The sequence below is a fragment of the Misgurnus anguillicaudatus genome, chromosome 14, assembly GCF_027580225.2.
Source record: "Misgurnus anguillicaudatus chromosome 14, ASM2758022v2, whole genome shotgun sequence".
NCBI lineage: Eukaryota > Metazoa > Chordata > Actinopteri > Cypriniformes > Cobitidae > Misgurnus > Misgurnus anguillicaudatus.
The window spans coordinates 33,633,759-33,658,802 of record NC_073350.2 but is presented as its reverse complement, the minus strand read 5'-3'; the positions used below and the strand labels follow the sequence as shown (position 1 = coordinate 33,658,802).

Sequence of the window (25,044 nt, the reverse complement as noted above, 5' to 3'; positions counted from 1 at the left end):
GATATTAAGTAAAAATCATGTTCCATAAGTATATTTTCTACATTTCCTTCCATAAATATATATAAAAATTATTTATTATTAGTAATGTGTGTTGCTAAGGACTTCTTGGACCCCATTAACTTCCATAGTGAGGAAAAAATAATATTGTGGAAGTAAATGGGGTCCGCGAATGGTTTGGTTACAAACATTTCTCAAAATATCTTGTGTTCATCAGATCAATGAAATTTATACAGGTTTGTAACAACATGAGAGTGAGTAAATGATGACAGAATTTTTATTTTTGGGTAAACTATCCCTTTCACATGGACAACTTTAAAGAGCACCAATGATCCGATTCACAATTTTACATTTCCTTTGTTGTGTAGGTTTTTATAAGTACATGTTGATGATAAAGGTAAGTAAACGATGATGCGAGGTATCGTCTCCAACATAAAATCTTTTTTTTGGACTACAACAAACACATGGATTGTAGGCAACACTTTACTTCCTGGGATTGGTGATGCAGACGAGACCGACATTATCATAATTCGGACTCACAGCCTGTAAGTTAACTCCTGTTAGCAACCGAATCTTTCAAACATGGTAAGGAGCGTCACATTTCCAGCTGACATCAGAGGTATTCAGGCCAAGAGTGAAATCTGGAGCTACAAAAATGTATGATATGTGGAAAAGAATGTGTTTTTGAACCATAATTAAACAAATTGTATTATACCACATACACAACGTTGTTTTTTAACAGTGAAATAAGTTCTCTTTTTAAAGGCGATTTTCTCAAAATTTTGATCTTTGCACCCTCAAATTCCAGATTTTCAAATAGTTGTATCTATCCTAACACTCAATGGAAAGCTTATTTATTCAGCTTTCAGATGCATAAATCCATTTTTTTTTATTTTACCCTTATGGTTTTGTGGTCCAGGGTCACATATACTTTTTGGCAATATGCAATTATGACAAATTTTCCATTTTAAGTGAATTTAATTTAATGATGGGATTGGGATATAACCGTATCCTGTTACAGAGAGATGAAAAGAAGGAAATATTATGCCGGAAACTTTCAGAGATACGCACAGAAATGTTGATGCCGCTGAATATTCCCACAAGACCAGTGGTTTCTTATGAATAGATATGTTCGTGCGAACAGCATTTGCATTCATAAATTTGATAAAGTCATGTCTGTTTTAACTTCCGGCGACCTCGTGTGCTCAATTACGGCGATCCGTCTCCAATCCCAGTTCTGGAGTCATCAAAGAAAATCCCAGAAGATTTCACAGTATGAATATCCCCTGTCAGAGCAAAACCACACGTCCGTCTCTCTCTCTCTCTCTCTCTCTCTCTCTCTCTCTTTCTCTCTCTCTCTCTCTCTCTCTCTCTCTCTCTCTCTTTCTCTTTCTCTCTCTCTCTCTCTGTAGACCAGTCAATACAGACACAAAGAAATGTGGTGCCCTGTCATTGTCGTGCTGTGCTTCTGACAGTCCTAACCATTCACATGAACCCTCGTCCTAAAGAAAGACCCATGGCTCTCAGAGCACGGCTGTATTGCTGTCTTCTGCTGAGATCTGTTGTGTGTGGGGTCTTGTCAGAGATCTGACATAGGGCACGGTTGCAATGAAGATAACACTATCAATGAGACGTTGCCTGCTGCTTGCACCATAGCCAAAATAACTGTCTATACAACTTGTGTCCTGGGTGTAAGATTAGCAAAGAATTACTGTAGAGGCCATTGACCGTTTCTTTCATTAATAACCATTTGCTGGAAAAGCATGTACCAATAAATCACAAACAAAGCCAGGATTTTTGGGATAAAACCACAAGCTTTGTGAAAACAGCGCACTGCTACCAATTAAGCTCATAGACTGTAAAAGAAAGATGGAAGACGTGACCCCGCTCCCTTCCATTATAATGAACTGAACGTAAAATGTACGGCGATGGACGTTGACACATTACGCAAAAACGCCAGTTTGGAGCCAGGACATGTGCATAAGGAATTGCCCATGGAGACCGGAGGCAGAGTCGCGATATCAAGCTTCCGCCCCAAACGCTTGCACGCCCAATTTAACCACGCCCTTTGAACATCTTATTTGACTGGCTTGCTAAAATAAGGTACGTTTAATACAACAAATTTTGTCGGTGTGAAATAACACAGAAATCGAAAATTAATATCTTCAATCTTCCCTTGAAGCTCTGAGAGTCCGCTCAGACAAGATGTCAATCACAAATGTCAATCATAATCAAATTACTAGCTCAAATGAAACTTTCCACAAAAACGAACAATTGAAATTATATCAGCATGACAAAAAACTACCTTAAAGGACCAAAAAAATTTTTTGTAATATATTTTTTAATTTATTAGTCCCGTTTGTTTGCATGGAGAGGGCGGGGTTTACGGTTTACTGCATTCAGCCACCAGGGGGCGATCAAAGAGCCAGCAGCTTCACTTTTCAGGATGTGCTACCCAGTCTCACGTAGATGCGTATAAATAGCACGAAGTGTATAAATCATGCAGGGCCGGCGCCACGAGGGGGCGTGAGGGGGCGTCGCCCCCTCACCGGCACTATCTCGCCCCCTCAGACCACCATTAATGTTGAATGGGATTTTATTTTAATGATAATATTTTATTTAAAAATCACATTTGCCTTGTGTATTGTCTTCCTAAAGTGAATTTTAGAGTCTAATTATTTAACAAAACCAAAAAATCAAGTGTGCATGTATTCTACGGTGACATTAATAAACACACGCCCACTTCATGGCTTGTTACACTTCAAGCGGCGCCACTAGAACTGTGAGGCGATGACGTCAAAGCGCCGCGAGAGCGAGACGAAATTACACTTTGCATGATTTCTCGAATCGTTCTCGCGGTACTTTGACGTCATCCGGCTGTCGTTTCTTGCAGCGCCGCATGGAGTTGAACAAGCCTTTTGTGTTGACAGCTTGACAGCTTGACGCACGTCGACGTCGTCAGTCTCAGCGGGAAATCAAGATGTCGAAGTGCGAGAGTATATCAAAGTTACAGAAAGGAGTGGGAGAGTGACCCGGGCCTGCCCTGTAGCAATGGATATATGTAAAATAGGACTGCAAATTCTGCAAACTGGACTCCGGATTATCACACGTCAATTAATGCCGTGGCATGGATTATTATCGGAGCATTTCAGGTGCACAGAACCAAATGTTCGGCTGTCATGTCAATTCTGGCACCATGAACAGCCAGACTGTTTTGAAAAGTTCAGATGTTTATGTTCTTCAGCATCCTTGCAAGTTAAAGTACAACCAACCTATTATTGTTCTGCATTTAACGTTAAAGGTAAGCATACTATCTCTCTCTCACACACACCTGTTTATCAGAAGTAAAATACGTGTATTATTATTAATATTAATAGATAAAAACAGACATTGAATTTATAGTTAACGAATAGGTATTTAAATTAGCCTATCCTAAAGCATAGCTAAATGTGTAAACGAGTTATTGTCATTTTGCTATTGTGGTTCTCTATCTGCTGGTGTTTAATCGCTAGCTTATGGTGCATTACTTGTGGCAGTTAAAATAACTACGTTAAATGATCAAATTGAACCAAAATTTTGATAAAATGTTGCGTTTGAACCGTCTTTGCGCTAGAAACCATTTGCAAACACTGTCCCCCACCATTACGTAAAAATTATTTGCACTACGGAAAGCAAACACGAAGTACGAACATTTCATAATTTCAGGGTATTATATTGCATTAACTAATTTCACAATGGACAGTCGAAATGGATTAAAAAGAAACTACCTCTGGGTCTGAACTTCAAATGAGCAGTGTTGTGCTGTTAAGTAACGTTAGGTATGCTTGTTGTTGTATATAGCAAAAGTGTTCAGATCATGTACGTTGCTCACTATAGCTGTAGTTTTTGTGGTTGTATTACAGAGATGTTTGTTTATAACACGTTAAAGCTTAAGGGACGTACCAAAGCTATATGTATTTTCTAGCTTGGGGAATTAAATGTATTTTGTGTGATCGCCCCCTCATCAGCGCTCGGCTGGCGCCGGCACTGCATGCAATACATGCCAAATTCCACTTTGGCGTGCATATGATACAGCCTGTCTTTACCGTTTACTAAAATGGCGCGTCTTTTTTGTCGTTTTATTTATTGGTTTCTCAATTTTATTTTAAACCATTTTCGTTTGGGTTTAGGGTTAGATTTGAGATTTGCTTAAGCAGGTTATTTAATATACAGGTTTCTCCATGTTTTTGTCTATATTTAAGCCATGGTCGCTTGGAGTTAGGGTTAGAATTGGGGTTTGGGTTAGGATGTCATTTTTATATAACAAAAAGTTGTTCCAACCCTAAACCCAAGCGAAAATGGTAAAAAATTGTAAAAATTGAGAAACCAATAAATAAAATGACAAAAAAGATGCACCGTTTAAGTGATTGGGAAGGAGTGGCGCATCATATGCACGCCAAAGTGGAACCCGGCGTATATATTGCACAATTCTTACACTTCGTGCTATTCATACGCAACTCTGCGAGACTGGGTTGGGATGTATGATGCACACCCAATTTAGCTACAAGAACACTGTAAAAGTGGTTAGGTTGATTGTTAACAATGCTGTTTTGTTGACTTTTTGCATCTTAAAATATGCACATACAGTCATTACGTCCAGTACGCCAACAGGGCTTAGACTTGTAGACCGTACACGACCTGCTGTACAGTCTTTGATGTTTTGTGTTCCTTCTCTTATAGTAGCCAAAGCGTCCTGTTTTCTGAAGAGCTGGAAACACAGATAAGCCTCTAAAAACAAAGCATCAGTGCTGTTTACTGTTGTGCAAGACTATAAAGACCCATACCGCAGCTGAGTTTTCATTTCTCCAATTGTTCTCCATTAGAGCATTTCTCCCCCTTGCATTTTTAACATTTGAGTCGTGATCATAGATACCTGTGGTCGTTTTTACCGCTTTGTTTTTTGTAGCGTGACATACAGCAGTGGAAAGGTCCTAATAATTACAACTAGGCTGTTTTAATTACAACTGAATGTTTGGCAGAGACACAATTGAGAATTCCCAACAGGCCTTTTCAGAATTTGGCGCTAACCAATCTGCGAACAAACAAGCGTTCCTGTTTAATTGATTTCCAGCGTAGCCCATCGGGAGCAGCGTATTCATAAGCGATTCGAAATTCATTATACCCGCACACAGCGCTCCGAATGCAATTTTGACCCGAAAACACACAACGTGTGGATTATTATTTGAAATTGTAAAATTGTCAGTTGCGTGCTTTTCAAACTCAAATAATGCGACCTGCATAATCACTCTACATCGTGTAATAAATCACGAGATGATGATTCTTACTTTCACACCTGGTACTCCACAATTACTCAACATGAATGCTGCATCTCAGCTTTATTCTTCCCAACAGACCATAATCGAATGTTTCGTCTCCAACACCAACTTATGGGCCAGCAACAGCTGCTACGATCACCTTGCCCCATCTGCCACATGATGCTGGCTACTGCCTTCCTGCCCACAAGACCTTGGCCTTTATTCTGTCTTCCTCGCTTTATTTACATAATGCTATTTATGTGTACTTGGATTTGCTACAGAGGCTCATTGGATTTTTGCATCTTCATAACCTAAAAATAATTTCTCCTGGTACATATCACATTTGTATGTTTTAGTCCACTATGTTTTATGAAAATTAAACCGCAAGGAAGATGTAAATTGTTTAGGCATTCTACACGTCTGCGTGCATCTGACTTTAAATATGTACCAAATGGCACAAATCTACTCAACAAAGATGAGCAGGCTTTTATTTGTGTACATGTCTGCTTCGTAACTTTTAATAAACATGCATCAAAATGGACTAAAAACAAACGTCTCTAGAAGAGATGCACAGATATATCGGCCAATAATCGGTCGATAAAAGCAATTTTTCACATTATCGGCTATCAGACGATTATTTAAAAACAGTCGATACTATAGTCATGGCCGATATACCCTGTCAATCAAAAGGGAAATTGCGATGAATTCGAGCTCTGAATATAGAAAAAACATCACTACATTAGTTTAATGTTAAAAATATACTCATTCGCCGCCAGCGTTTTTTTTATTTTATTATTTTTAAAATTTTCACAAAAGTTTCACAAAATGCATTCCAGAAATATTTTCTTCTAAAAATATATAAACATACAAATATATAAAATGAAAGAACAGACCCCTGCTTTCAAACAAATCAACAAACAAACAAAACAGGAAAAAATCTTTCATCCTATCTATATTTTTTTCTCTGCTTATAAACAATTAAATATGTGTATTTTTCTTTAAAAATATTGTTTTTAGCTAAAAGCTGAAATAATTGCATTTTGTGAAGGAATTTTGTTAGAGATCTGATTCAGAACGATTATCAAAACATACACAGAGTTTAAACGTTTTTTTTTTTTTTATAAATTTGGTAATCTAGTGGATAGTCGCGGTATTACAGATTAACATAAAACCTCATCAGGAACATGTTTTTTATGCAAATGTTTTCTTTTAATTGACGAGATAACTTGTCAATGGCGGGGAAAGAGTTAATGGTTAGAAATTATTCAGAAAATCTTCAGAATTTAGTTATTCGAACTAATATAACTACTAATCAATTGGTATCGGCAGATATCAGTCTGAATAATCGGCTATCTGTATCTGTGTTATTTGGGGGGACTTGCAACATGCTGTTTCTGTCAGGACTTTTCCCCCTGGGATGCTTCAGGGTGTCGTGCATTGCTTGACAAAGGCAAAGGTGAAAGCTCATGAAACATCCCGGGGGGTTAAACCTTCAACCAACCCCATTATTTTACCACATGGGTAAGATGCCATTACAGACTTGACATTTCAACGAGCCCATCCGAGTGTAATGAATGATAACCACGACAATTCAAGTAATTAGAGAATGATGGGACATCAAAGACTTGCTTCAAAGGCTTTCGTGAGAGATTTGGAGAATGGCGCTCTGGGCGCTCAAGATGGATATCACACGGATGAGTCTCACATCTGTCTCTGCTGTGCCAGCTGACGCAAGCCGTGTTTCTCAGAATAATCCTGACAGCTCGGCTTCATCCTGATATCGATGTGCCACCGAGGAGATGCAGCCGACACAAAAACAGCATTTCTGAACAAACTAATTGTTTTGGAAGTGCATGCATCACAAACTTTAAACTCGAAACGTCCGTGATGTTGCTTTGATTTAAAGATGTCACGAAACGCTTGAACCAATTTCCAGCCCGATCCTCCCATCTTCTCGTTCGACCTGTGTTCAGCCAGGTCTGTCATATGAAAAGCCCCGCCAAGATTCCCACGTTGAAAGGTTGTCTTATCAGTACAGAGGCTATTCCACAGTTCATGGGCTGTTTGACATGGTGTCTAAGGTTCTCATTTCCCTTTCGCTTAATACACGGCAACAGTGATGTCCCTGGTGGGTCCGGTCAGAGGAAAGCTGTCTGATCTGAGAGCAGGGTCGGCTGATCCTCCACAACACAGCTGCCAGAACACAATAGAGAAATGGCAACCCAGACGCGTGCCAGACTGAATACACAATGAAGAGAAAGACAATATTTCTGATATTTTACGATGTGTCAAAAACACAACGCAGCTGATTTGGCCAACACTGACAGATTTACTTGACGTCCGTAAGTCACCTGTGTTGAGGGACTTAATGAAGACTTATTTCTTTCAGGACTGAAAAGCACACCTCTCAAGAGAGAAAGCGTCAAGTATTTCAGAAGTTTAAGTAGAAGTAAGTGACAATGGAAATGTTCAGGAGAAATACAGAAATGAGAAATGGTGCTTTACAGTTGTGTGGAAAGTATAACTCAGGGGTCTCCAACATGGTGCACGTGGGCACCAGGTTGCCCCCACAGAGTCTGTGAGTTGCCCACCAAATCACATTATATTAATAGCCTCAATTTTAATATGAATTAATTACACATTTTTTTACATTAGCTTGGCTTCTTTTATGTATGTTAACATTTTAAACAATGATAAAACAAGTAAAGCAAAAAAAGTTTTGAGTAGATTATATCAAAAAAGTAGCCCTCCAGATTGTTTATCCATTGTGGTAGCCCTTGCTCACAAAAAGGTTGAAGACTCCTGGCATCCTGGTCTCTGAAGTTTGTGAATTCAAATTTAATTCTGATTTGAAGGCAGTTTTGACATTGTTGAGATCTCTTCTGAAACTCAAGAGGAGAAACATGAGACCTCAGTATAACAAATGTAACTTTTTCCTTCTCATCAAGGCTTTGCACCGGTTCATGGAACGAAAACAAATACCAGAAACTTTTGATGCTTTGCAAGGAACAGAAACGAAATCAGAACCTTAAAAAATATATGTTCCGGAACAGAATCGTTTATTTAAAATAATGGTAATCGGTTAATACTGTTATTTTTTTCTGTTCTTTGACAAGATTTCTGTGCAATATGACTCTGTGAAGTTCACTTTCGATCATCATTGACTCATCGGAGAAATGAGAAGCTTGCCACCAGCAAGTAGCCTACTCAAGCCCAAGTCTAGGTAAATATTGTAGGCTACCAAGTATCTCAAGATGTTTGTTTTATTAGTGGTGTAATGGATTGCAGTGGATCCGTACAGATCACAACCCCCACAGTTTGGCTCGCATTTGATTCGCGGATTAATATGCAAATTTTGCACGTGTTTCAAAGGCTTGCAAATGTTAACACTGAATTGATTATAAACAATTTAATGACAAAAAGGGGATAAAGTAAACAATTTTCTGTACGTGCAGACACATATGTGGTTGAATATGTCCGGTCCATCTCCAATCAAACGTGATTATCCCTATGCCCTTCGAACATCACAACTCTTGATGTATAATCTTGAGAGAGATTTGCGCTACTCTGTCCCATAAAACAACGTAATTTTCACTTTATGTGGAGTGAATGTTTATGCTGCATCTTCTTCCCGTAGCGCTGTTTGGAATTCGTCCTCCGTCTGTGTGTGTGCGGGTGTTTTTAACTGCACTCAAAAGTGCATACACGGAGAGACGCGTTTCAAAAAGCAAGCGAACAATCTTTCTGTTCTTGACAGGACACATACAAACAAAATAATCTCGAAATACCACAGTATTATTTTTTTAATAAAAATATTTGTTTAAGTTGTCCAATAAACGGCATGGCAGAAATCGCTTACATAATGTAGCCTTTTTTAATGTTCGATGACAAGATAGAGACTTAAGGAAAATTATGTAGACTAATAATTTAAGTTTAATGTTGAAGGATCCTACCTTAGATCCTCACGTGCAGAATGTTTTTATTATTGTGTTTTTTTATCTTTAATTATTTATTTACATAATCATCATAATCATTTTATAATCATTAGTTATTATCCATTTAATTATTGTATTTCATTATTTAATATTATTTTATCATTATCAAGTTCATTATTATAATTTTTATTATTATATTATTGTTTATTAATTCATTTATTCATTATTGTTTTTATTCATTATTCATTTATTCATTCATTATTATATTTCTATATTTTATTATATCATTCATTAATTCATTGTATTTCTATATTTTATATGTCTCTTGGTGGTTCAGTTTCACATTTGTGGAGTTTCACAGAGCTTTTCTGTCTGTGTGTAAACAGAGATAGATAAAGAGAATGTTTATGGAAGCCCAAGGTCTAAGGGATGTTGCAGCCGAGCAATTTTGGATATAACCGTGCATGCTGTATTCCAGGGGTAGACGAGGTTTGAACATTGAGGCACATGCAACTGAAACTAACTGTCCATCAATAAAACTCTGTTCTTTTTTTATCATCTAAACCTTCGTCTCACGCCTCTGTTTATGCTCTCCTCTAGCAACGATTGATCAGCCTTATATCTGACAAATACTTTAACAAAGTAAACGTATATTTTCTGACGTGATCTGGTGTCCGGGGCTGGATCGTTTTTTATTTGTCTGTGGTATGGAGACCTGATCCAACAATGTCCTAATGATCAGCCTACTTATTTGTATGTCCCAAAAAATCTGGTTCAAAGCCGTGCTTCTCAAGAAAGAAATGAGTGAGATATTGCGCTGTCACTGGGGCCGTACAGCTTTGCAACTAAAGACTTTATATACAGTAGGTATCTCAGGATGCTTTCTCATCTGCCTTATTTAATTCGGTTGAATTGTTCCAGAGTTCAATAGCTCACTTGATGCGGTTTATTTGGGCAGGTGAGAATGCAGCAATCAAACTCTCGGTACGCTTTCAAACAAACTCTGGAGCAGTTTGTTTGAGCTGTTTGTTGACAGTTAGCACGAACAGGAAAAGCCCGTTGGAAGATGCGGACCAACTTCGCCATTGGCAGTGCATTAAAACATTATTTTTAAGCTGCGTCTGCTCATCATTCAAATGAATAGTTTGCCTTAAGTAGTGTATATGCAACATCACTTACAAAAATCAACCATGGTTACTATACAGTTAAAACCAAAAAACAATGGTTACTGTAGTAAAACCATGGTAACCACAAAATATCCATGGTTTTGACAACCATGGTTTTCAAAAACCATAGTTAAACAATGGTTGGTGTAGTAAAACCATGGTTTTGCTGATAGTAATCAATGCACCAAAAAAATCAGGGTCACTACACTGTTACCACAATAAAACCATGGTTATTTTTCATAAGGGATGGTCTCAGAAATTTCCGTGGTATAGTCACAGAATATTTAGCTATTTTTTGTGTCATTGTCACGGATCTCCACATTTTCTGTGTCAGTTTCACATATTGGTTACTCAATTTTTTTCTATTTTTAAACCATTTTTGCGTGGGTTGGGGGTTAGATTTGGAGTTTGGGTTAGGATGTCACTTTAACTATTGACGTTAGGGTTAGAGGTGGGATTGGGTTGGGATGTCATTTTATGTCACAGAAAGTCGTTCTAACCCCAAACCCACACGGAAATGGTAAAAAATAGGAAAAACAACTGAGTAACTAATATGTGAAACTGACACGGAAAAGAAAGTACTTGATATGGACACGGAAAAATGCGGAGATCCGTGACAATGACATGAATAAATTAGCAAAATATTATCGGAGACGATGGTGTAGTGCAAATTGCCCCTCTCTCCACCCTGTACTTTCATGTCGTCTCTTAATTACTGCCTATCAAATAAAGGCAAAATGGCCATAAAAAATAAAAATCCAAATATTATATTAGATAATAATATTAATTTGTAGAAAAGATCAGTAGCGTCTTGTGACTTCTTTTTCGAGGGCGCACAATGCGAAGCTTGTCACAACATATATTTAGCTCGTCATGTGTGTGGTTCGTCATTTCAAAGTATGTGTTTGGCGCGTTTGCCAGACACTCGCTTTATCTCATGTGTAATCAGAGTTTAGTGTAAAGTGAGTGTCTTGCAATTATTTTGTAAACGTGAGCGTCTCTTTAATCATAAACGTTTCGACACGTGTGCAGCAGGCACTTATTTTGACAAGACGCATGATACACGTGGTTCACATGATGCAACACATATTTTGGAATGACGTGCAAAACACATGACACCCCGAACACACTACTCGAAAGAGAAGACGCTAGCCGACACTGGAAAAGATTTTGAATTAAATACATTTTATTATATCTTTTGGTAAATACATTTTCTTGTTTTTAACACAATGTTGTTACGTTAATGTTTAAAACAAGAACATTAACCAATGACGTTTAAGAATCTGTTTCTTACAGAAAGATCCTCTCGATGTTTGTGTCAGGTGAAGCTCAATCAATGAAGGTGATGGAGAAAACATTTCTGCCTCTGGTTGCCATGGTCACCGTGTCATTCTGTTTTAAGCTGACATGAAAATCAATGAGAAAAGTTGCTTCTCTCACTCTTACCTGTACCTGACAGTGCATCATATTATGGCCTCTATAAATAGTTTTTTTCATTTACTGCTGGCGAGATGAAAAAATGAATCAAAAAAGAATGTTGCCAACTTTTCAATCCAGTACTGCACTCTGCGTTCTCCAGCATTTATCACAGCAAATGCCAATATGAAGAGATTTCAACAAATCCCTCTTTGTCAATGCTGAATTATAGCTGGGGGGGCTTTTTATATTCCTACTATGTAACCTTGTCGGTATGGGCGTCAGAAGCAAAAAATGTGGGTGGGTCTATACCGCATCTGAAGTGTGCATGTGTTTTTGTCATGCACCTTAAGCACAAATTTGTAAAGTTACATTAGAAAGTTATTTGTGAACTCTGCCTTGCTTCATCCAGAAAAAGCGCAAAGTACGTGAAAGTATAAAACTGTTAAAGGCACTGGCATAATATTTCTGTTTTCATCTCGGTGCCGAATAACAAAATATGTCCATAATAATGTGTTTGTCATTTAACATAAATAAATTAAAACATTGGAGGGTAACACACATATAAGTAATAAGTATGAATAATAACCAAAATTTTTAGCAAATAATCAGAAAATATAAACTGCATGTAAACAGGAGTGAAAAGGTTTGCTGAAGTCATGTAAACATCTTACTGTGATTAAGTCCTTACTCTGATTATTGTAAATAATCACTTTATTGGTGAACATGTAAACGTAGTCGAGTCATTCTTTATTTGTGGTGACAAGTGGTGTCCCTTTACTTCACAACAATTGAAATAAACTTTAAATACCAATAAATTATCAAATGTTTCCATGATTGTATTCTGTAGGATAAACACAATTTGTGCACTATTAACAATTACATTTTTTTGTTTTAAAATACATATTTAATTGCGTTTGAGAGACTGCATTTGTAACAAAATACAGTATGCATGTTCCCGCCATATCTCAGAGAGATTGTAATTGCAACAATATAACATTTTTTAACACAAATTAAGTGGTTATTTTGTGAATATAGATTTTATTTAGCTTGTACAATTTTATTATTATTATTATTTTTTAAATATTTTGTAATATTTAAGAAAAAAGTAGTGTCCCCCAAATTCATGTCTGTGGTGTTACAACAATGGATGTTGCCCCTTTAAGAAAAGGGGGAAGTCTATTTGGACAATTTCCTGTGTGTAAATGTCATTGCAGGTGCTAGTAGATCTGAGGGGTGCATGGTGAGGGCATTCTTTCTTATTAATTTTTTTAAAGTTAGCTACATTTATTATAATTTCATGAGTCAGACTTTACCAACCGAGGTATGCAGCAAAGCATTTGTGAAGCCACAACACGCACTACCTTAAGGCTGATGGGCTACAACAGCAGAAGACCCCACCAGGTACCACTCATCTCCACTACAAATAGGAAAAAGAGGCTACAATTTGCACAAGCTCGCCAAAATTGGACAGTTGAAGACTAGAAAAATGTTGCCTGGTCTGATGAGTCTCGATTTCTGTTGAGACATTCAGATGGTAGAGTCAGAATTTGGTGTAAACTGAATGAGAACAGGATCCATCATGCCGTGTTACCATTGTGCAGGCTGGTGGTGGTGGTGTAATGGTGTGAGGGATGTTTTCTTGGCACACTTTAGGCCACTTCGTGCCAATTGGGCATCATTTAAATGCCACAACCTACCTGAGCATTGTTTCTGACCATGTCCATCCTTTTATGACCACCATGTAACCATCCTCTGATGGCTACTTCCAGCAGGATAATGCACCATGTCACAAAGCTTTAATCATTTCAAATTGGTTTCTTGAACATGACAATGAGTTCACTGTACTAAAATGGCCCCCACAGTCACCAGATCTCAACCCAATAGAGCATCTTTGGGATGTGGTGGAACGGGAGCTTCGTGCCCTGGATGTGCATCCCACAAATCTCCATCAACTACAATACGCTATCCTATCAATATAAGCCAACATTTGCTTTCAGCACCTTGTTGAATCAATGCCACGTAGAATTTAAGCAGTACTGAAGGGTCAAATACAGTATGGTGTTCCTAATAATCCTTTAGGTGAGTGTTGATAGGATTAAAAAATTCCCGTTTTATTAGTTTGTTTATTTATTTATTTATTATTTTTAAAAGAAAAATTTCCTTGAAGACATTTTGTGAAACGTTTGTGAAAATCATAAAAAAATGCTGGCGGGCAACTTTTCAAAAAATGGCTGACGGGTAATGAGTTAAGCTCAATTATAATGGATGTAGCATATTAAACTAATTTTGAATGCATAACAGTACATTTTATTAAAAGAAAACAAACAAGTATTTTAAAATTTCTGCCTCTCATTTGCCACCCCAATTGAAGAATGACCGAGGCATTGTTTAACTAAAAGGCTTTTTGGAGAACCAAAAATGGTTCCTCTGTGGCATCGCTACAGCACCAGGAATCCCCCTTATTCCATCTTTCCTATTTTTATCCCATATAATATTTTTTGCAAAAATTCTCCCCTCCCTCTTTATATATATATATATATATATATATATTCCTCCATCTTTTCCTCACGTTAATAGCCTTTAACATAGTACAGTGCTGCCCTGGTAACAAAGAGAAGCTTCCTTAGTCATTAATCACGATGACATGTTCTTTGTTGTCATTTAGCAGCTGTGCACAGAGGAACATTAGTCTTCTATTTTGGCCCGCGGTGCCGAGTCGGCCCGCTCTGCTCCCCTTTTCATGAGAAATCGGAAACTGGAGGGTCCAACCCCTGCTCGCTTATCAGCTGCTAATTGAACTCCCAGCTGTTAAGAAAATGGTCCCTGTGTGTATTTTCAGCAGAGTTTTGGCAGATAGCGCGGCCCGGAGTGAACTCGGGAATGTCCGCCAGCGTCGTCGTTTCTAAAGGTTAATAATTTGTTTTTGATGAAGGATGATGACAAACTTTGTGTCGCGTGAAACTGTATTCTCAGGTGGGATTTTAAATGACCGGCCCTCTGAGATTTCCCTGTTACTGTACGTCAACTTCTCGCTTTAAGCTGAATGTGAACTTCATGTTTAGCTCCGGGACTGTTTACTCACAGTCCGCAGTGTTGGGTAATTAACACGAGCCAGATGCAAATAAACATGGCTTTGATGGGTAAAGCATTTATTTTTACACTTTGTAAGCTGCAAACATATAATTACGAGAAATAAAATCACTTTGTGTTTTCATGTTTTTGTGGTACAGGTGGAGTCTGATTTTCTCGAAGCACACAATGACTTGTGGAGTTTATCATAAATATACAAGAAATAAACAGGTGAATTACAATATTATAAGATCATTCATAAGACAACATGTATACATTATTTTAAAAAATGCCATATGATTTCATGCACAAACTGAAATAAAAAAACTTCCCAGATAGCAATGAGGCAGATTTGCACCAGACTTCGGAGCGGATCCATCATGGAGTATATTAATATGTGGGTTTTGTCATGAAGGATAAAACGTCTGCATACTGCACACTAGACTATATACATCTAAATTGAAGGAAATTGGTCTTCATTGGTCGCTGCAATTAAAAAGTAAACTTATTTAAAATAGATTTGACTAGAAACCAGCAGCGACAGTGTAAGTTTTGTGCATATTAAACTAGTTTGCTGATCATATCTTTTTAAAGTAGAAGTGAATTCAAGATTATTTTTGCAACTAATGTTGCCAATTGAGCTTACTTTTATTGAACCAAAAATATTCCTTTAAACCGTCACAATGACAAATGAGAAAAACATCCAAATTCAGTCTAATATTATGGATTTATCAAACACACTCATTAATTTCTCACACATTTATTTATTGGGTTGTTTTGAGATTATTTATCTCATTTCTGGATATTGGAAAAACACTTAAAGCAAGCAGAATTTGAGTTACAATAATTTTTTACAATGACTATGTTTACATGTACACAAATAATGTGATTTTTTTAAGAGTAAGTTATGACAGTAAGATGTTTACATGAGCTATTAACCTCTTCACTCCTGTTTACATGCAGTTTTTATTTTCTTATTATTCACACATAGCTCAATGCAGAGAGCACACATGATGAACTCATTTGTGAACTCTTGTTCACTTTTTTAATTTATTTACATTAAATGACAAACATGTTCTTGTGGACATATTTATTTCTCTGGTGTCGTGATGAAGACAGAAATATTATGACAGCGCCTGTGACGGTTTGATACGCTCCTGTCGAGTTATTTAAGCTGTTTCTGGATAAACGCAAACTGATGACAGTGAGTCGTGTTGACATTATGAAGTTTTCAAGGAAAACTTCATAATGTCAAGTTTAAAACGAATTCGTGCTTAAGGTGCATGAGAAAAACATATATTGCGATATAGATGCGATTAAAGTGTTTACGTGCACACACAAAAATGGCATATGCCACACTGTAAAAAATTATTTGCTGCCTTCAGATTTAGAAGTCATGTAAACTTATTATTATTTATCTTGACTGATGAGTTATTATAACTTATAATATATAGTTAAAATATCTGAACTTCATTTTATAAGTGGTAACAACTCATCTCTTGTCAAGATAAATAATAGTTAGTCGATATGACTTGTAAATCTGAGTTGATAAAAACAAAAAAATTAACTTAGCAATGTTTTTTTACAGTGCACTTGTTTTAATATGATTATACTTGCTGTAATTATGAGGTTAATTGCATTATTATTATTGAAGTATTGTGTTTACATAAGGGTAAAGTATAATCACAATATTGACAAAATCCCATAATCTGAGGGTACATGAAAACATGGGGTCAATCTTTAAATGTACTTATCATTTAGTGCCTGTAAATAGTGAAAACTGCATAGTTTTATTTTTGTCTAGACCTGTATTTTACACTGCAAAAAATGATTTTCAAGAAAAATTTCTTAGTATTTTTGTCTTGTTTTTAGTAAAAATATCTAAATATTCTTTGATTATTTGATGATTCTGATGAATTTTTTGAAGAGCAAAATGACCCAAGAAAATAAGTCTAGTTTTTAGACCAAATTTAAATGATTTTGTGCATAAAACAAGCAAAAAAATCTGCCAATGGTGTAAGCAAATTTTTCTTGAATTTAGAGTTTAAGAAAAATTTTCAATATTTTTTGCTTACCCCATCGGCAGATTGTTTTGCTTGTTTTATGCACAAATCACTTAAATTTGATATTTTCTTGGGTTGTTTTGCTCATCAAGAAAAAGCATCTTAATTTAGGAATTTTTTGATTATTTTATTGAAAACAAGACAAAAATACTAAAATTTTTTCTTCTTGAATATATATTTTTTGCAGTGTAGTGTAGGATAATATCATACAAATTCTAGACTTTTTAAGCACACATGCTAAACTGTTCACTTTAAATGCTTATATCTTCCGTATGCAAATGATGATTAATCCCAAAATGCTTTTTTGCATAGTTGTGTTTGACACATGAAAACGTATCGGGTTACGTATGCAACTGTTGTTCCCCGAGAAGGGAACGAGACGTTGCGTCTCCCTTGTCATACTTCCTGGGTCCCTGTAACGCCGTCTTTGGCAATATTTCAGATAGCGATATACTTCCTGACTCTCGCGTCACCCTGTCTTTGTCGTTAAGCCTCACAATTGGTTGAATTTGATATACATATTCAGATACACTTACCCCTGGAGGCGTCCCCAAAGTGTCACCGCAGTGACGCAGCGCGAGTTCCCTCTAAAGGGAACTTTAACAATGTATCTTAAAATGTTACACAATGTAACTTTGCTCTCACTTGAAATGTGTCCCCACATTTGTCCTTGAATTTGAAGGTATTGGACCTGGAAAGTCCTTGAAAGGTCCTTGAATATGAAGTTAACTAAAGTGTGGGAACCATGTTAGTATTTCTGTCTAATTTTAAGACACAACAATATTTAATGTCAAACATTTTGGATTTAGTGCAGTTTTCATTAAATTTATTTAGCATTTAGCTCCTATGAAAAGTGACAACTACATGTTTTAAGCATTGTTGGCTAGTTTTAAGATGTAATTTTATTTTTTGTGACTAGATATTTATGCTATTTATAAGAATTCTTATGCTTAAGTTATGCTTACCCCATTGGCAGATTTGCTTAATATTTGCTTAACTTCCTGTTATTTTTCTCAGCGAAAAGTTCATTTTAAACCATTGATGCCTCCAGGTGACCAACAAAAAGCAGAAAAAAAGTTGTAGCTTGTTGCAATGAACTCGGATTGACCAGCAACTATTTCAACACCTAAAAAGTTCCTCGCGCTAACTGACCGTGAAATGTTGCTTAGCTTTAGAGTTTTTCTCTGTGGCCATCGCAAAACAAACAGGAATTACCCCGAAACAAAACCGCTACGTACAGGACTCATTTTAGAGCTGTTTCGTCATCGCTGTTGTTGTAATGCAGATTAGGGCCGGTGAAAGCGCCGCATGGCATTACCGAACGCTCTAGTGCCAAAAGCCCGGAGTCGATCCGTTTCTCTGGATCTCAGCGCCTCCGGATGAACTCCAGCTCACCTCGCCTCCCACAACCACCGCGACTGCCATCAGCTCGCTTACAGGCCTGCTCTGAAAATGACAAAAAGCCTGTGCTGTGTAGTGACGGGCCTTGTTCTGTCTCCAGTCTCGTCCACCCCCGTTCGCTTCCCACTGTTTTCCTCACAAGAGCGGGAGGCATAAATGTGCGTGTGTGTGTTTTAAAGATAGCAAGAGAAGGAGAAAGTCAAGAGAGTGTCTGTGTCAGCTCAGCAGAAATCCCTTCCTAATGAAGTCTTTCCTGTCACCTATAGAGTCTGTTTACTTTGTACTTTCTTTATTTTGCATAATATATGTGCATATGGGCTCGTTTGAGTTTTAGTTGACTCCAGCCATATTTAACCGAGATAACAAGTTCCACAAATTGATGAATCCATCACAAACATATATTTAAATATTCATGAGAATAATCTAGTAAACATTGATTCTTTATATTAATCAATCAATCAATAAATGTACGATCAAAGATGTTATAAAGAAGTATGGACAAATGTTTGTTGGTTTGATGACAATGAGCCCTCATTAGTGCTGTTTGTTAAGGCAAACTTCACTCCTGCCATAGTAGCGATAAGGGAGTTGAACAAACCCATAGCCGCAAGTATTAAAACTAGTATCACACTGTTTGTGCAACACGCTCGGAGAGCTTGTCAGGTTTTATTGTTTCATAAAGAACCTTTAACATCCACAGAACCTTTCTGTTACACAAAATGCAATTTACAAGCTATTTAAAGGTAAGAAAGAAATGCTCCTTTAAGAAACAATGAAAACCCTAATTAGTTGACTGAACTCTTTTGCTTAAATAAACTCGGTCCCTAAATTCAATTAAGTAATGGGTCTCCAAAAAACTAAATATTTAAGATCACTGAATTTAAATTTTTACAGTAAATTCACCAAATTTGAAGTTTGTAGAGTGCACTTAAACAATTAAAGGAGTAGTTCACCAAAATGGTCCCCATTGACTTGACCATAGTATTTTTTTTCCTTTTTGGGTGGAGTACTCCTTTAAGTTCTCTTGGTGTTCATAAAGACTAAACTTAAATTTTCACTTAACTTTATATAACAAGGTGTAATGAAAGATGTTCAGGACTGACTCTATTGCCGTTTTCACACGGAAAATACACGGAAAATGCCTCCGGTTGTCCATTTTTGTTTCACACTGCCAATTATTTTCTGTAAACTGTGCATGCATTCACACACATACCGTACAGATCCTGTAAAGACATGTGACATATTTAAAGTCCTGCATTTGGTAGTTTTTTCCACAGCATCTGAAGTTTGCTCATTATCCGTGATTTCTCTCCAATGTTGATCTGCGTTAAAAGGGGACATATTATGAAAATCTGACTTAATCTGGCTATAATTGGGTCTCTAGTGCTTTTATCAACCTAGAAATGCGGAAAGATCAACCCAGTAACTTAGTTTTGGTAAACCATTCTCTGCAAGCACGTGAAAAAATAGCACATTGAATTTTGGATCCCCTTGTGATGTCAGAAGGGGATAATACCGCCCCTTAATCTTAACTATCCAACCACGACACTGCCATTTACTGCAGAGATCAGCTCAATTGCATTTAAAAGTACACACCCAAAACAGCACATTTTTGCTTGCACGTACACTGCAAAAAATTATTTTCAAGAAAAAGTTTTCTTAGTATTTTTGTCTTGTTTTCAGTCCAAATATCTAAGAATTCTTAAATTAAGATGCTTTTTCTTGATGAGCAAAACGACTAGTTTTTAGACCAAAAATATCAAATTTAAGTGATTTTGTGCAAAAACAAGCAAAAAAATCTGCCAATGGGATAAGCAAAAAAATCTTGAACATTTTTCTGAAACACTAAATTCAAGAAAAATTAGTTTACCCCATTGGCAGATTTTTTATTTTTTTACTGAAAACAAGACAAAAAAAAATTGAAAAGAATTTTTTTGCAATGTACAAAGTGGCAATTTTTGCATGTTATAATAAATTATCTATATGATATTTTAGGCTAAAATTTCACATATGAACTCTGGGGACACCAAAGTTTTATTTGGCATTTTAAAAAAGTCTTGTGAAATGTCCCCTTTAAATTCCTGTTTGAAAGAGCTGAACCATAACTTCTTTTTGCGATGACACCTGCGTCCTCACTACGATACCACCCTTACGGCATTGTTTCTTGTTCACATAGAATGCTTTACGTAAATGTTATGTCTATGGGTCCTCTTTACAGGAGCGATCCCAGAACATTTACGGGACGTATTTGTATTCACGTAGAAGAAAAATGCTCCGGTGTACACGGGGGCTTAATGTGTTAATTAAGAGACATTTCAAACATTGGAAGGAGGCTGATGAGTTGAATCAGGTGTTTTATGTAGGGAGACATCAAAAACCTTCTGGGAGCGCGGGGTGTGTGGACTGGAGTTGGGAGACACTGCCTCAGATCATACTGGGAACTATATGGGACACAAGTGACTCATTACTTTTAAACAACAGCAGCATAATTTCTACTTGTCTGTTTAATTACCATGACCCATTACTGAGTTGACTTCTTTAATTTCCTCGTATGGTCTTTAGACATCATCAATAACAAAACAATGTCAGTTCACCACAGAAAAACCTTTGGGTGAACTTAGTGCTTAGACAGTCTTTTAATTATGATATTTCTATAAAAGAAGAGGTTAAAGGAAACTTAATCCTTATATATTTATAAAGAATAGTTCATGCAAATAAAAAACATTTTTATTTGTCAAATATTTTCACATATTTTAGTATAAACTGTTCAATTTTTATGGTTAAATAAAGAAAAATAAATCATAATTAAATAAACAAATAAATAAAATAAATAAATAAAATCTTACAGAGTTAAATATAAGGAAAGCACCTTATCAAGGATGAAATATGAACATTTACTCTCTTAAAGGTTATATTGTTACTAAAAGTTTCTTACACAGATCTGTATGTTATGTTGCATAATTTAAAAAGAATACATTACATATTTTAAACATTTTGTATAAGAAGGGTTAGGTTTGAGGTAGGGTTAGGATAGTAACACTGTTAGACTTTTTATTTTATATATGCAGAAACTCACTGGCAACGTGTTACTGTAACTGCCCTATTGCAGTACCATATCTGTACATGTTTTTTACAGTATGATGCCCTTACCGCAGTTCCATTTTACAGTATAATACCCTTACTGTAACTGCAGTTTTAAAAAATGTATCGCCTTAAAGGGAATCCAGGTCGCCCATGTCGTAGTTCCATAACACTACCACAGTGCCATAGACTTACTTGAAAAAAGTTACTCTCTACACTACCCTCCAGCAAAATTCACGTAAAAAAAAAAAGATTACACCCTCCTCCTCTAGTTCACGCCAGCGAGCGAACGCTGGCCCAATATTGATCCTTATCCTTTCTTTTATTCTGTCACTCTCCCGTTTTCTCTTTCTGGTCTCCTCCGACTAAACCTTGGGTTTCTTTTCTTAGTTAAAAACATAACAAATCAAATGTATTTCATTTCATAGAGATATTTTCTTTTTCCATTTAATATGCTTCTATAATACTGTTTTATTCCACTACAGTAGCACTACTGCTGTTGTTTTACAGCAGTCTACCGCAAATTCAAAAAATACAGTAAATCACTGTAAATTAAATAATACCCATACCCATAATACCAAAATGCAATGCATATTACAGTAATGAACTGGAAAATAAAATGATGGTATTTTACTAGGCATTTTGTGGTAAGTAACTGTAGAAATTAAAGTTAAGTCTAACAGTGAATGGTTAACGGGAAATTATACAGCAATCTTTATAGTAAATGTTTTACGTTTTGTAGCTGTAAAAACATTGCAAATACGGATAAATTGTACGATTTAGCATCTATTTAAACGTCCAAAGTATGTTATGTGTTTTTAAAAGTTAAGTGTAAATACAGTGAGACCAGGCTGAAAAAGGCACATGCATCCATCATTAAAGTATGACTCCAGTGGGATAATGTATGCAGAGATGTATAAAGTACTAGGGACCAAGACTTGAGTAAAAGTACAAGTGCTCTATCAAAAAAGTGACTTAAGTAGAAGTTGAAGTGCTCTTTAAGCAAAGCACTTAAGTGGAAGTACTAAAGTATTAAACATTTTTTGTACTTAAGTATTGCAAGTAGTTTATATTAAAATATACTACTCAAGTACTGAAAGTAAAAGTACAAGTATTGTGTAATGTAGTTCTTAAAGAAAACAGTCAAAAGTTTGAATATAATATTATTTATATTATTTCAAATGTTTAAGCTAAAGGACACTCACAATTCCTTTGGCTGTAGCAGGAGTACAAAGGCAGGAATGTTCAGATTAATTCAGATTAATTTAACTGATATGGCGATAGAGAATTCAGTATTAATGAAATATTAGTCGATATAAAGGTAAAGGTACAAGGTGTTTCAATGTATTTAGGTTTCCTTCTTTTGGGCACACGCGCCCTTTCTCGCGCATTCTCTTTCTCTCTCTCATGCAAACTCCGTCTCTCTCGCGCACGTTGGCTCTCTCTTCGCTTCACATTTGTCCACAACCGCGGCTCATATTTGTGAGTGAGAGGGAGGGAGGGGTCCGCAGTTCACTATCTCCAATTGGTTTAGACCACGATAGGTGTGTGTTTCTAACGTGTATCACCGCTCCGGCAGTGATAATGTGGGTTTGGAATGATTCGTAACATTTTTCTAACGCGTATAACGAGTAACTATGCAGCACATAAAAAATGTATTGGAGTAAAAGTATTAAACTCAAAGAAAAAATGTACTGAAGTAAAAGTGGAAGTAGGAGAAAAAAATAATACTTCAGTAGAGTACAGATACTCTCTTTTAGTACTTAAGTACAGTAGTGAAGTAGTTCTACTTCGTTACTATACATCTCTGAATGTATGTCTTCTAAAGTGAGATTTGTGAGAAAACAAGGTCACTACATACAGTTTGCCTCCATCATCCTTCAATGCACACTTGCGTGTTTTTGTCGTTTGCATGTAAATCCACTCTTGTGCCTTTAAAAACACATTTCAAAAACATTTGATCAGCAAGTTACACCCTAAAGTTAAATACTTAAGGTTTGGGGTTTGTTGAGCAACACCACTTATTCTCCACTGAGTGTGACACACGGTGATAAAGCCATTAAAGAAGGTAAAAAATGTGCCGACACATAATTAGCTCAGTCTTTTTTAACCTCAATGAATGAATATGAAGCCTAAGTGTCGTCTCAGTGTCATTAATCATAATTAGAAAGGAGTTTAATGCCCATAACTTATAGCAAAACATCACTTTTTGCCGATGATAAAGTGATAATTAACCCCTAATGATAAACTCTCTCCAGGTGCATAACCTTTATGAGAAAGAGCAGAAAGGATGCGTTGGACATTTTGGGATTGCATCCGCCGATCGGATAACTCGAACTGAATGCATGAATGAAGAGCTTTGAAGTTATCTTTGCCACAAAGGTGAGTGAATTGAAAACATTTACCAAACAAAAAACAGCCACAGTATCAAATATGAGACGAGCCAGACTCCATTTGCTTGACATTTATGTTATTGCTCATTTTGTTGTGGAGGTAAAGCCGGGGATTAAACACAAATGTGTTGCCACATGAAGCTCTGAAGGAGACATTTGTATGGCATACGTGTTTTAATTTAATTGCACGCGTACCTTACACCATCACAAGTTAAGCTATTGTTATTCTATTTTATCTGTGACTTTTATTTAGGGGCTTGTCCAATTTTGCAAATTCCATGTTTAATTCCCAGGTTGGTCAGCTAAATTCATGAGGGCAGCGGTGTTATCACATGAGTACACATGTCTGTGTGGTATTTACAGTTTGTAAGAATCCCTACCGAGCACGGTGTCATGTTCAATAGAGCCAGGAGCTCATTTTCACAGTCTATGAGGAAGACTACATTAATCACTACTTTGAATTTTGAGTCCTGGCACTTTCACGCAAGGAAGCTTTCGGTGTCTTTGAGGGAGATGAGGCAATCTTTCAACATCGCTATTAGAATAAAAACAGAAATAGGGTGAAGAAGATCGAAAATGAGGGTGGTCGTGGTGTTTGTCCACCCTTGGTTTAATCCAATCAAGAGAAACGCTACAGAAAAGCTAACAACGTATATTACTTGCAAATGCAGACTTAAGTGCTTAAATAAATAAATGCTTGTGTGGTTTTTTTTTAGTCATTGAGATGCAAATCAATGAGAGAGTAAATCTGAACGGCTGAACAGCTTAACTGGACAGTTCATTTGTTGTGATGTGTATTCACATTTACACAATACAAACGTTCTCTTTTTAGAGCTGAGATGTAACACACAACCCCTTATTAAAGAGAAAGCTTAATAATGTCACAGACGTCCGCTTCAGTTTTATAGACTGGTATGAAGTCCAAAACAAGATTGAATAGCCTACAGTACATTGAATATATGGTTCAATGCTCTATTGACAGCATATGTGGCATAATGTCGATTTTCACATAAAATTATTTGGACTCGTCACTTTTATTTATTCTTTATTTTAAGCAAAAATAATTGTGCCCTATATTAAAATAAATGCAATGGAATGAAATTTAACTTATTACTGTCTTATTACGTTTCTAAAAGCAACATTATTTTGTGTGTTTGGTGTAATACAATGTTTTTGTGTGGTTTATTATTGTGCCCTTTAATAACGGTCCCATTTTCTATATGGTT

The 25,044-nt window shown here is 36.4% G+C and overlaps 1 protein-coding gene across 1 annotated transcript in view; it reads left to right on the top strand.

Moving 5' to 3' along the window:
- Positions 1-23,733: 23,733 nt before the first annotated feature.
- Positions 23,734-25,044, top strand: part of epha8 (eph receptor A8) — a 137,679-nt gene continuing 136,368 nt past the window's right edge. The window contains exon 1 of the mRNA XM_055183985.2: positions 23,734-23,807. The gene's annotated coding sequence lies outside the window, so the exon portion shown is untranslated. The remainder of the gene's footprint in view (positions 23,808-25,044) is intronic.